Source organism: Sorex fumeus, unplaced genomic scaffold (genome assembly GCF_029834395.1).
Source record: "Sorex fumeus unplaced genomic scaffold, SorFum_2.1 ptg000061l, whole genome shotgun sequence".
NCBI lineage: Eukaryota > Metazoa > Chordata > Mammalia > Eulipotyphla > Soricidae > Sorex > Sorex fumeus.
In genome coordinates, this window is record NW_026606118.1 from 23867586 (window position 1) to 23880539 (window position 12954).

Genomic DNA, 12954 nt, shown 5'->3' on the forward strand with positions numbered 1-12954 from the left:
TGGGGATTTTCTGCACCACACCCAGCTGTGATCACCCTTGGAATTGCTCCGGGGACTATATGGGGTGATGAGAATCCAGCCTAGGGCAGATACACACAAAGAATTCTCTGGCACCTGAGTTCCAATTTTAAAATACAGATTCAATATGAATTATTTCCCTCTGTTAGAATGTAGATAAATAACTTTTTAAAAAAATTAGAGTAAAGAATCCAAGGTAAAAAGGAGACGCTACACTATCAAGGTCAGCAATGCACCATATTTTTAAGCAATGAAGATTTCAGATTTATATAGATATATTTATATATTTTATTTCTGCTTAATCAAAAAATGGCATTTCTATGTTGAAAGAAACTGAATTTCTAAAGCCTGCTAAAAGCTTTCAAAACTCATTTATTTTAGTTATTACACTTTCAAGCAGCAAGCTCATTTCTCATATAAGAAGACTCAATAGATGTCAGTGTTGAGGGGATTTAAAATTCATTCAAAAATTTATGACTCTCACTTCAAGGATAAATGATGGTTTCTGAAGCCAAAATGACAGGGAAAAAACTTGTTTAGCAAAGAATCAAATCTGATTAGAAAAAAGCTTACATTCTTCATAATATCAACCCTCACAGGATAAAATATGTTTATACAACACTAGAAATTTTTCCATTTGCTTTAGTATTTTTTATTTTTGCATTACATATATATGTTTTTATTTATAATGGATTTTGGATTTTCATAATATACTTCATTAAGTCTAATCAATATTGTTAATTTATTCTTAAAGTAAAATATCCCCGTAATTAAAATGCTCAAAGCTGTGAAAATTAGCCAGATGATAAGAAGCATTCACTATGTATGTATATTTAATTTGAATTTAACATGATATCCAAGTCATTTGAAGATTTACTGATTATGGAACACATTCACTTTTTATTGTCAAGGGCCTTGGATGGCCCACATCAACTTAACTCTGTGCTAAGGGTTCACTTCTGATAAAGTTCAGTCATCCATTTGTGCTGGTGGGCACTGAGCCTGGGTCAGCCATATGCAAGGCAAGTGACCTATCTGCTATGATATCCTGTGTTTTTTTTTTTTGCTTCTTGAGTCACACCCAGCGATGCACAGGGGTTACTCCTGGCTTATGCACTCAGGAATCACTCCTGGTTGTGCTCAAGGGACCATATAGGATGCTGGGAATCGAACCCAGGTTGGCCGCGTGGAAGGCAAATGCCCTACCTGCTGTGCTATAGCTCCAGAGCCCTGTAATATACTCATTCTTAAGATCATATATTTTTAAAGTTAACATGAGATTAGAGTTTGATTATCTTTGAGGAGGTAACTATCAAGGTTACCTATAAATTAATAATAAATCTAAAATTAAAATTTTAAAATTAAAATCTAAAATAAAATTTCATGTTTAACTATTGCTTAGAGTTTATTTATTTTTTTGGTTCATGACAGTTCAACATTTTGAAATATATATTAATAATTTTATTATCAGAGAAGCTACTATTTCAACAATAATTAGCTTCCAACATAACCTACTATCTTTAGTCTGTAAACGTGGAGATAATTTTAATATACATTACAAAAATACTCCTCAGTGGTCAGAAGAGATAAATACAGAAAATTGTTTGACCAATAATTTTTCAAATAGTTTTCAATTCTACGTGTCTATTCTGATTATATTATCAAATATTTTGCCAACACTAAAGTGGTTATTATACCTTCTAAAGGAAATGTTAAATATGAGTAATATAAAAATTTACAACATTCCAAAATATATTTTTCCCAGTCAACACATGACTTTTATTATATTCTACCAGAATATATACTTTGGCAATGTGTATTTTACCATTATGAATATCAGCAATATAAGGTATAACTGTAAATACAGGACTAATTCAATATACTAAATGTTAATAACAACCAGTTCTTCTTGTCAATGTTTTTTGCTCTTTCTCTTCCTTGTTTTCCAAATTCTCTGTCATAAGTATACATTAATATTATTTTAATGAGAATTCAACTAGTTTAAATTACTACTTCATCTACAAAACGCTCAATTTGTATAATTGAATAAACTGGAAGTATTTTATATTCCTTTTTTAAACATCATTCCTTATTAACATTGCATTTTACATATTTCATTTACTTTTCTCTGAGATGCAGACAAGAGTGAATTAAACCTGCCAACATTTAAGTTTGGAAAATGACTAGGTGAAAGGGAATAGAATGGAGCTAATAATTGGTAGAATTTCTCTAAGACTTGGAAGTAGGCAAAAGTACACCTGATGAAAATAGGGGAGTTAGTGGCCACAAGCATTCTTAATTAGAAATAGACTTAATAAAGAATTAAAATGAAGATCAATAAAATCCAATAGGGACTCCTTAATTAAGAAAAACAAAGGCTCCCATGTCCTCCAGGTATAAGCAGGTTTTGACAACTCTTCCAAAGGAATCACTGATGGAAAAATCCTCTGGGAGGTTTGCATCCTAAAAATACAAGGTGAAACATGTGCAAATGAAGCATTTCAGTTAATTTTGATTCTAGAGTGAGAGGTTTACAATTGAAATAATCGTGAGCATCTTCTAGTGAATATGGTTTAATTCTCTAAGTTAAGTCATTTAATTTCATTATAATATTTTTGCATTTTTATGCAAAAATACCATGATATATAATATTAAGATATTAAGATACCATGATATATAAAATTCCTAAGGAAAGTTTCATGCATCAAACTCCCAACATCACAATAGGGACAGAGTGAATCCTTCCCTCCACAAAGATCCTAGGGAACCCTCGCAATTTCCCCACTGCTTTCATCCATGTAAGATCAGTTCTATAGACCAAATTTCCACTTCTGTTGCTTTTTGGACATATTACAATGTTTAGATCCCACAAATAGAGAGAGAGAGAGAGAGGATAGAGAGGAAGAAGAGAGAAGAAGAGAGAAAGGAGAGAGAGGAGAGATGGTAGAGAGAAAAGAGGAGAGAGGAGAGAGAGGAGAGCGAAGAGCATAGAGCAGAAGAGGAAGAGGAACAAGAGGAAGAAGAGGAAGAAGAAGAAGAAGAGGAAGAAGAGGAAGAAGAGGAAGAGGAAGAGGAAGAAGAAAACGATTATCTTTCTATATCTGTTCTATCAGTCTATCTCCTGACAGAGTTTACTAAGTATGATTTTGAAACAATTGTTTTTAAGTCCTTTGTGTAGATACCAAGAAGAAAAACTGCTGGATAATGTAAAAAAAAGCAAATTTAGTTTTTTTGAGACTTTTTCATATTACTTGTCAATGAGCTTGAACCAGTCAGCATCCCCAGTAGTACTGGCTGAGGTATCTTTTCCCCACATTCCAGGATCAATGATTGGTTTTGTTCTTTTATTGTCCAACAACCTTACTGCTGCGAGGTGAAGTCTCATTTCAAGATAGGTGATGGATGGATATTTTTTCACAAATCTGTTGACCATCTTCATCGTCACTGTCACTGTCCTCCCGTTGTTCATTGATTTGCTCGAGCAGGCCCAGTAACATCTCCAATGGAGACTTTGTTGTTACTGTGTTTGGCATATCGAATACGTCACGGGTAGCTTGCCAGGCTCTGCCGTGCGGGCGAGATACTCTCGGTAGCTTGCCGGGCTCTCCGAGAGGGGCGGAGGAATCGAACTCAGGTTGGCCATGTTGGCTGCGTGCAAGGCAAACACCCTACCCGCTGACCATCTGTATATTTTCTTTAAAGAACTGTCTGCTCATCACTTCTCCCCGTTTTTTGATGACGTTCTTTGTACTTTCTTCTGATTTAAAAATGTATGTATGTATCTTGGGTATTAACTCCATATCAGACAGGGCGGGGGGGGGGAATATTTTCTCCCAGTTTGTGGAGAGACGTTTTATTCTAGTCATAGCTTGTTTTGCAGTGCAGGGCTTCTTAATTTGATTAGTCTCGTTTTTTAATCTTTGCTTTCTTTTGTTTGTCCAATGTCATTAAGTCATGCTTCTAGCTTCAATTTCATGAATTGTTCTGCCTATTTTCCCCCTGGTATTTTGTTAAAAATTTTTGTTATCAATAAAATGAGATGAGAGACTAGAGAGTACAACCTGTAGGGTACCCAACCCAGGTTAGATTCCATGACTCCTTATGTTTCCCCAAACCGGACAAGAGTAAGCCCTGAATAAAAGCCAGATGTAGGCCCCAAATCAACAAAACACAAAATCTGGTCTATAATTTTCTTTTAGAGTGATATTTTTCTCTGCTTTTTTATATTAAATTAACATTTGCCTCAAAGAAACTTGGGGAATTCTTATTTCTTTGATTTTCTGAAGAGCCAGAAATATATTGGAAGTCACACCTTGAAAAATTTGAAGGAACTCTCTAGTAAATATGTCTTGACTTTTGTTTTTGAGGAATACTTTTGCTGACCATTTCATTTTTTGTAATCAGTTTTCTTTTTCTCTCTGATTCAGTCTTGGAAGATTATAAGATTTCAAGAATTTATTCATTTCTTCTAGGTTTTTTAGTTTTGTGGTATAAAGGTTTCCATAGTCATATCTGATGAATTTCGAGATTTCTGTGGAATCAGTTGTAATGTCTCCTGTTTTTTTTATTTTAATTTGATTTATTAGAGTTTACTTTTTTTGTGATTATAGCTAATGGTTTATTAATTTTTTTGAAAATTGGCTTTAGGTTTTTTTTGATATTTTCAGTTTCCTCATCCACCTCTCAGCCCAGCAACCTTGCAATTGATAACTCACTTAATTGTTGCTGTTCTTATAGAAGCTATCTGGGACATGCACCATGAAGTTTTGTACTTCCTTTCTGTGCCAGGCCTCTTAAAAAAATAATGGTTCTTTTCTCTTCTGTTCATTTCATTTTTTGGTGCTATTCACTAGGTTCTTTCCTCTGCCTTTTTGACCACACCTCCTCCTGATCATTTTTATAAAGTCAAACTGATGGGTATTTTCTTTTTTTTTTAATTTTATTTGTTTATTTATTTATTTATTTTCTGATTGGTATTTTCTATGGGTCTTTTTGGAAAACATTGTTCTTGCATAATAGAAACTATCTTCATTCTTTTTATTACTAAAGTTCATTATATCCCTGCATGCCAATTTCAAAGTCTTAGAGACTTATACTAACATTTGATATAATAGTCTTATATATCATATAAAATAAAATATGATATTAAGCTTAGTTTTATAATATGATTGACAATTAATTTTCAATAAAAATGAATAGGAAAAGCAATGCTTGAAGAAAAGATGAAAGGATTCTCTTTTTCAACTTTAAATAATATTATAATGCTATAATTTTAAGATATAGTATTCGAGATACGCTCAGACCAACGGAATAGAACTAAGAACCTTGATCTTCAAAAAAGAAGCTAGCAATATGAAGTGGAGCTAGGAAAGTCTCTTCAACAAATGATCTAGGGAAAACCCCATGTAAAAATATGAACTAAGAACTTTATCACACACTGTAGACAAATTCAACTCAAAAATGGGTTAAAGGTCTCAATATAATATTTAGGTGCATAAAATAAGTGAAAAATATATAGACAAAACCAATGATGGAATTTAATGTGAGGTACTTTCAATGAATCAATGCCATTGAATAAACACAAACACAGAGATAAGACAAAATGAAACAAATAAAATAATAATACACAAATTGGGACTACATGAAATTCTTAAGCTTCTGCAATACAAAAGAAAAAGTAACTAGAGTAAAATAGAATAACAAAATAACAAGTGGTCAATTGCAACAGAACCTAAAAACAGGTCCATGGATAGGAACTTGCCAACAATGGTACTGGAGGGGCCCCTGAGTCAATGGTAAGGTAAGCAGATACTCTGATGGAAAGTTGGTGTTGTACTTTGTATGAAAAAATAATGTCATAAACAATAATATAAATCACAGAATCTCAAACAAAAAGAATCTTTAATCTGAAGACAGTTCATTGAAGAGGAGTTTCAGGATTTGTTGCATGTTACATGAAAATTTATTTGCACAGAATGTCTGCTTTAAGGATTGGAGGAAGATACAATGCAAAGTAAAAACTCTGGTATATTTTTATCAAGTCATCTTCAGTTACAAACATAAGAATAAATTTAATGAAATGGAACTATATATCAAAATATATATCAACATGTCTCTTGCAAAGCCCAGACTATTTAGATTTTTCTATTCCATATTTTGTTTGCTTCCGATACAGTCTTTTTTCCCTTTCTCAATAAGGAAATAAATTTTAATAAGAATTTAAAATGTATTGTTTTTAATTTTATTGAAAATATTTCTGAATTCAATTTAAAGATACAATTTAAAATCTCTAGTTTTGATCACTTTACATTTTAATATTGCTTATATATGCATTTCAATTTTCTAAAAATTTCAGTTTCCATGATGTTAAATCTAACTTAATAACAGTAATTTTAATTGTATTATAATTTATTGTAGGGTTCTGTACTATTACTTTCCTTACTTATCCTGTAAAACGTTATTCCTGTTTGGAGTTTATGTGACATAATAATAGCCATTCTCAGTAAGATTAATATCCATATTTGTTTTCATTTTAACTCAAAGTTCCACAAGAAAAGAAAATTATCTGAATTTCAACTTTTATACTAATATTGGTTTGAGCTAATTATACTTACATTTTGCTCATCTATCTTCTTTGTCAACAATAAGAACAAACACAATAATGCAAATATATGACATTCCATTTTGTGTCTAAGAAAAGTCATACTAAATCTGCTTATATCTCCTATCTGTTTCCATTTTTCTTTATTTCATTGATTTCTAAATTAGGGATATATGAAAACCATCTAGACATTTCTACATTATTCCATATTATTTACATTCTTACTTTTGAAAGCATCCGTCTTGAAAAAGGACACTTACTTTCACTTTTGTGTAAAAAGCAGAGCTTCCTACTAAGATTTGTTGAATTAAGACTGGACAGCTTTGAGTCAAAGGAAAATGAATAGCAGAATGGAGTGTACGCTTTTCTGTTATTTCTGAATGACAGGTTCATTTTGTTTCACATAAAAATCTATAAGGAGGACATAGGTGTATTGCAAAGTTTGACTGTATGGAATTTAAAGCTACTAGGGTAATCCTACCATAGTCTAGTTATGGGATCCAGCAGACTTTGCTTGAAATATAGGTTAAAGTAGCCCAGTTCTCATCCTGTTCTTATAGGCACTTTGGTCAGAATTTATGGAAAGTTGCATCAGCCAGGAGGCCAGATATCAATTTAAACTGAGATCTGAATTTACATTTTAAATCTGGAACCTAATAAAAATAGAACTTTCATTTTCAATATTGAGCACAGCAATTTTAAACGTGAATATAAAAGCAGTTAGAATTTTCCTCACAAATCACACACTAGTAATATCGTGAATTCATTGCATTATTTGATCTAGATATCTCTTTTACTTAGATCAGCTTTTCAGAGGTAATGAATAAGCTTATCATTGTTGTCTCATATTACCCATAATCTTTTATGGGACTGAGTAAAAGCCTTGACAGAAATACGCTATGGTTGACGGAGTAAATTGACTTTTGTTGCAATAGTGTTATTAATTAATTCTACATGAAATCCTCTTTGCTTTCCTTTATAGAATATTTAGTAACACGTAGCTAGTAGTATTATGTTTGCTTTTATTCAATAAAATGTGTAAATAATACCACTATTTATCTGTTGAGGAACTCAATTTTGAATGTTTCAGTTCCTAGGAATGTTAAAAGCAAATAAAACTGATTTCTTGCCTACCCAAAGCCTGCCCCCTGCATCTCCGTGCTATTCCTTCATTTTAAAGCCATCTTAACTACAAATTACTGTTCAAAGACTGTACAACAACAATTTTTATAAATTCTTTAAGATACATAAATAATTTATCAGCAATCTTAAAAGTCTTTGAAAAATAAAAATATCAAAGAAACATAAAAAACAAAATACAGCTCCTCAGAAATAGTCACAGCTATGATTGATTTTCAATAAATTTTTTATTGTGCCTTTACTGTTTTACAAAGGCTTAGAATTTTAAATACAATCTCATATGACTTGATGACAGGAAAGGAAGATAAACTTTAAAGAACACCTGAATTTAATTGTTGAGTAGAATATTTAATAAATTTTTGAATCTAGAGAATATGAAGTTATTAAAATATTTATGTGAGGTTCAGAGGAAATGATAATAGGAGAAATTATGTGTGCACAAAAATGCAAAGTTATCAAACACCTGTTTAACAGGAATGGTAGTTTCTCAAAATGAATTGGACTGAAAGAAAAATGGCAGTAATTTTTGTTCTTAAAAAAAAAAGATACATACTCTAAACTTTTTGGTAACCAGGCAGATAGAAAATGTTTCTTAAGAAAATCATGAAGAATGGAGAGAATGTCAGCTTTGTTGCTGCTATTAAATTTGCCTTTTGAATCTAACCACCTCCCCACTCAAGTGAGTAAGTGAAACAGTATTTTAGTTTTACCTAATTAAAATTTTATTTTTATTAAATGAATAAAAACAGATAAAAATGTTGTTCATAGCTTAAATCTTAATAGCACTGTAGCACTGTCCTCTGGTTGTTCATTGATTTGCTCAAGCGGGCCCAGTAATGTCTCCATGGTGAGACTTGTTGTTACTGTGTTTGGCATATCAAATACGTCATGGTAGCTTCTGGGCTTTGCCGTGCGGGTGAGATACTCTCGGTAGCTTGCCAGGTACTCCGAGAGGGGCAAAGAAATCAAACCTGGCTCGGCCGGGCCAGCTGCTTGCCAGGCAAACGCCCTACTGCTGTGCTATCGCTCCAGCCCCATATTATTTTTATCCTTATGTTTATGACTAACTTAAATGTTGAAACAATTATTACAAAATATTGAAATTAGATATGGTGTCTAATACCTACCGAGAGTATCTCGCCCACAAGGCAGAGCCTGGCAAGCTACCCGTGACCTACTCAATATGCCAAACATAGTAACAACAAGTCTCATGATGGAGACGTTACTGGGCCTGCTCAAGGAAATCGATGAACAACAGGAGGACTGTGATTGTGACATATTATAACTGGGCTGGAGTAATAGCACAGCGGTAGGGCATTTGCCTTGCATGCAGCCAACATGGCCCACGCGAGTTTGATTCCTCCGCCCCTCTTGGAGAGCCGGGCAAGCTACCAACACTATCTCGCTTCCACGGTGGAGCCCGGCAAGCTACCCTTGATGTATTCGATATGCCAAACACAGTAACAACAAAGTCTCCAATGGAGACGTTACTGGGCCCGCTCGAGCAAATCGATGAAGAATGGGAGGACAGTGATATTATAACTGGAAGTTTTCTGTAATTTTGTTTAGTCCCATCTAAGTCTCTGTCACTGGTTACCAGTCTAAACTGTTCTTCTATAATAAAATTTGTTGTCATTTGGGCTGGAGCGATAGCACAGTGGTAGGGTGTTTGTCTTGCACGCAGCCAGCCTGACGGCGCCGGGTTGATTCCTCCTCCCCTCTCAGAAAGCCCAGAAAGCTACCGAGAGTATCTTGCCCGCACAGCAAAGCCTAGCAAGCTACCCGTGACATATTCAATATACCAAACACAGAAACAACAAGTCTCAAAATGGAGACGATGCTAGGTGGGCCTGCTCAAGCAAATCGATGAACAGCGGAAGGACAGTGTGTGTGTGTTTTGTTTTGTTTAATATACCACATCTAAGTGACATCATACAGTATTTTTCTTTGCTTTATTTGCCTGGAGCAATAGCACAGCAGGTAAGGCTTTGGCCTTGCACATGGCCGATCTGGGTTCGATTCCTCTGTCCCTCTCAAAGAGCCCGGCAAGTTACCAAGAGTATCCCGCCCTCACGGCAGAGCCTGGCAAACTCCCTGTAGTGCATTTGATATGACAAAAACCAGTAACAACAAGTCTCACAATGGAGACATTACTGATGCCCGCTCCAGCAAATCGATGAAAAAGGACAAGAGTGCTACAGTGATACAGTGCTTATTTTCCTTAACATAATCCTTTCCAGTCTATTCATTTTTTGTCACAAATGAAAACATTTGAAAATTTTATGAGCTTAATAATATTCCATTTTATTTATAAAGTAAAGGCTGGAGCGATAGCATAGCGGTAGGGCATTTGCCTTGCACGCAGCCAACATGGCCGACCCGAGTTCGATTCCTCCGCCCCTCTCGGAGAGCCCGGCAAGCTACCGAGAGTATCTCGCCCGCACGGCAGAGCCTGGCAAGCTCCCTGTGACGTATTCGATATGCCAGACACAGTAACAACAAAGTCTCCAATGGAGACGTTACTGGGCCCGCTCGAGCACATCGATGATCAACAGGAGGGCCTTTATTTATATACCATGTTTTTTTTCTTTTTTCATATATGTATATGTATACCTGCTGCCAAACCGGCCAACCTGAGTTCGATTCCTCAGGCCCTCTTGGAGAGCCCAGCAAGCTAGAGAGAGTATCTCATCCACACGGCAAAGCCTGGCAAGCTACCCGGCAAAGCCTGTCAAGCTACCCGTGATGTATTCGATATGCCAAACACAGTAACAGTAAGTCTCACAATGTTACTGGACCCACTCAAGCAAATTGATGAACAATGGGAGGACAGTGCTACAGTGCTACAGTATATGTATCGGTGGATTCTAATGCTGTTTGTATGTCTTGGCTTTTGTGACTCATTACGCTTTGATTGAGAAAGAGCAGCTAGATTTTGTGTTAGTACAGTGCTGCAGTGCTACAATGCTACTTTTGTTACCTTTATATGTATTCTGAGATGTTGAAGTGAAGCTACATTTTCTGATTTTTTTTTCAGGAATTTAGAGGGAGCAAACCCAGTGCTCAGAATTTATTCCTGACTTTCTGTCAGGAGTGACCACTGACAGGGCACCATATGGGATGCTGGGAATTTTTGCTGATGTTGGCTGATGTACCAAGCAAATCATTTCAGTCCTGTGCTATTATCTAACCCCTTCTTATTTTTGTGTGTGTATTTATTTGGTTTTTGGTTGGGTGCCACACCTGGCAGTGTTCAGGGATCACCCTTTCATTAAAAAGTAATTTTAAAATGCACACAGATTTTCTTTTCACTTATCTACACTAGCAGTTTTATGTTGTGCAGAAAAATATCTAAATATTTTAAGTATATTCTATCCAATTCTTTGTCTTCATTCTTTAAGTCTGACACATGTCAGTTTTTTTTTTTAAATATAAAGACATTTCAAGTATACTTTTAGTAAACTGAATAATGGTTCCTTAAAAGATACCTGTGTGTTGCCTCTTGGAATTATCAATATTACCTTATAAGAAAGAAAAGAGACTTTCTGATATGATTAGTTTGAGATTCTTCAGTAAAGGCAATTTTCTGGACTTTCAGATTGTACTATATTCTATCACACTCATCCTTGGAGATTCAAAGGGAGACAGAAGTGAACCATGTCAATGAAAACCATGTATGTTGATTACTACACCAAATTTGCAGAATAAACTCACAATCTGGAATCCAGGAAAAATAATGTTGCAGCTCGAATGGAAAAGAGTCTACTGATATTTCTCTCTTCCTCAGGGAAAGTAAGTATTTTTTTTGGTTGTTTGTTTTCATCACTGTATCACTGTCTTCGTATTGTTCATCAATTGCCTCAAGCAGGCCCCAGTAATGTCTCCTTTGTCCTAGCCCTGAGATTTTAAAAAGTGCCACATTCGAGGCTCTTTCAGGGTCAGGAGAATGAGACCCATAATTGTTACTGGTTTTTGGCATATTGAATATGCCATGGAGAGTTTGCCAGACTCTGCTGTGTGGGCAGGATACTTTTGGTAGCCTGCCTGGTTCTCCAGAGTAAGAACTTGGTTTTCATAAAACATTCAAATGACTGATTGATGGGATCATTTCCATGAATTTATTGTATGTCATCTATTTCACTAACTGACTTGGAAGTTAAAAAACAAACATCCAAAATAACCTAAACTAGTCTTAAAAATATCTGCACTGATTTTTCTTCTGACTTCACCTTACATACTACCCATTAGTCCCAGCCCATTTTTAATGAACTGCATGATTCCATCTTTTCTTATATGTGTTTTATTTATGCTTCTGTCATTGGGCTTTTTGGTATTTTCATATCCTATTGTAGTTTAATAAACTATTGTAGTTTAATAAATTTAGGTGTGCATACGGTTTTTTTTAAATTAAAAAATATAGTTGTGTTTTGGGAGTAGATACAAAGAAAAGGGACTAGTAATGTGGAAGCTTTATTCTTTCTTTTGGGACAAATGTTCATATTATTTTCCATATAGATTAACCAGACAGTATTTCTATTAACAGCAATTGTTCCTTTTTCACTATACCTTGTTCAGTACTCACTCATCTGTGGTTTATAGAATAATGAGATAAAACCCAGCTCCTAGAAGAGAACAACACAGAGTCTCCTTTCCTCATGCCTGGCTGTCCTCACCGGGGCCCCTTGGAGGGGGGCGGGTTGAGTTTCCCTCCCTGCCCCGAGCAGAGCCCGGCAGCTGAAGACCTCCGGTTCCAGCCACAGTCATGCTTAAGACCACTCTCCACACGTTCAGATGAGCCTCACGCATGAAGGGACCAGCAGAGGAACCCAGGTGTGTGGGACCTGGGGCATAGATCTCCAAGCCTGCTCGGTTCAGGACTGTGTCTCCTCCACACAGATCCCCCACCTTCCAGTATGTAGGCATTACACCCACCAACTGCCTCCAGCTCCATGTAATCCCATCAACGGTCAAGACCCAGAGTCTAAAACCCAGCTCCCGGAAGAGAACAGCACCTAGTCTCCTGCCTCCACGCCTGGCTGTCCTCACCGGGGCCCCATGGGGGGAGAGTTGAGATAAAGAAATAGGATATATCAAATAATAGAAAACTTTTGTCCTTGGATAACAAAAATAAGAATGCTGGGTAAAGTGGGGATTAGGAAGATAGAAAGAAGAGAGACTACGGGTACCATAAGGAC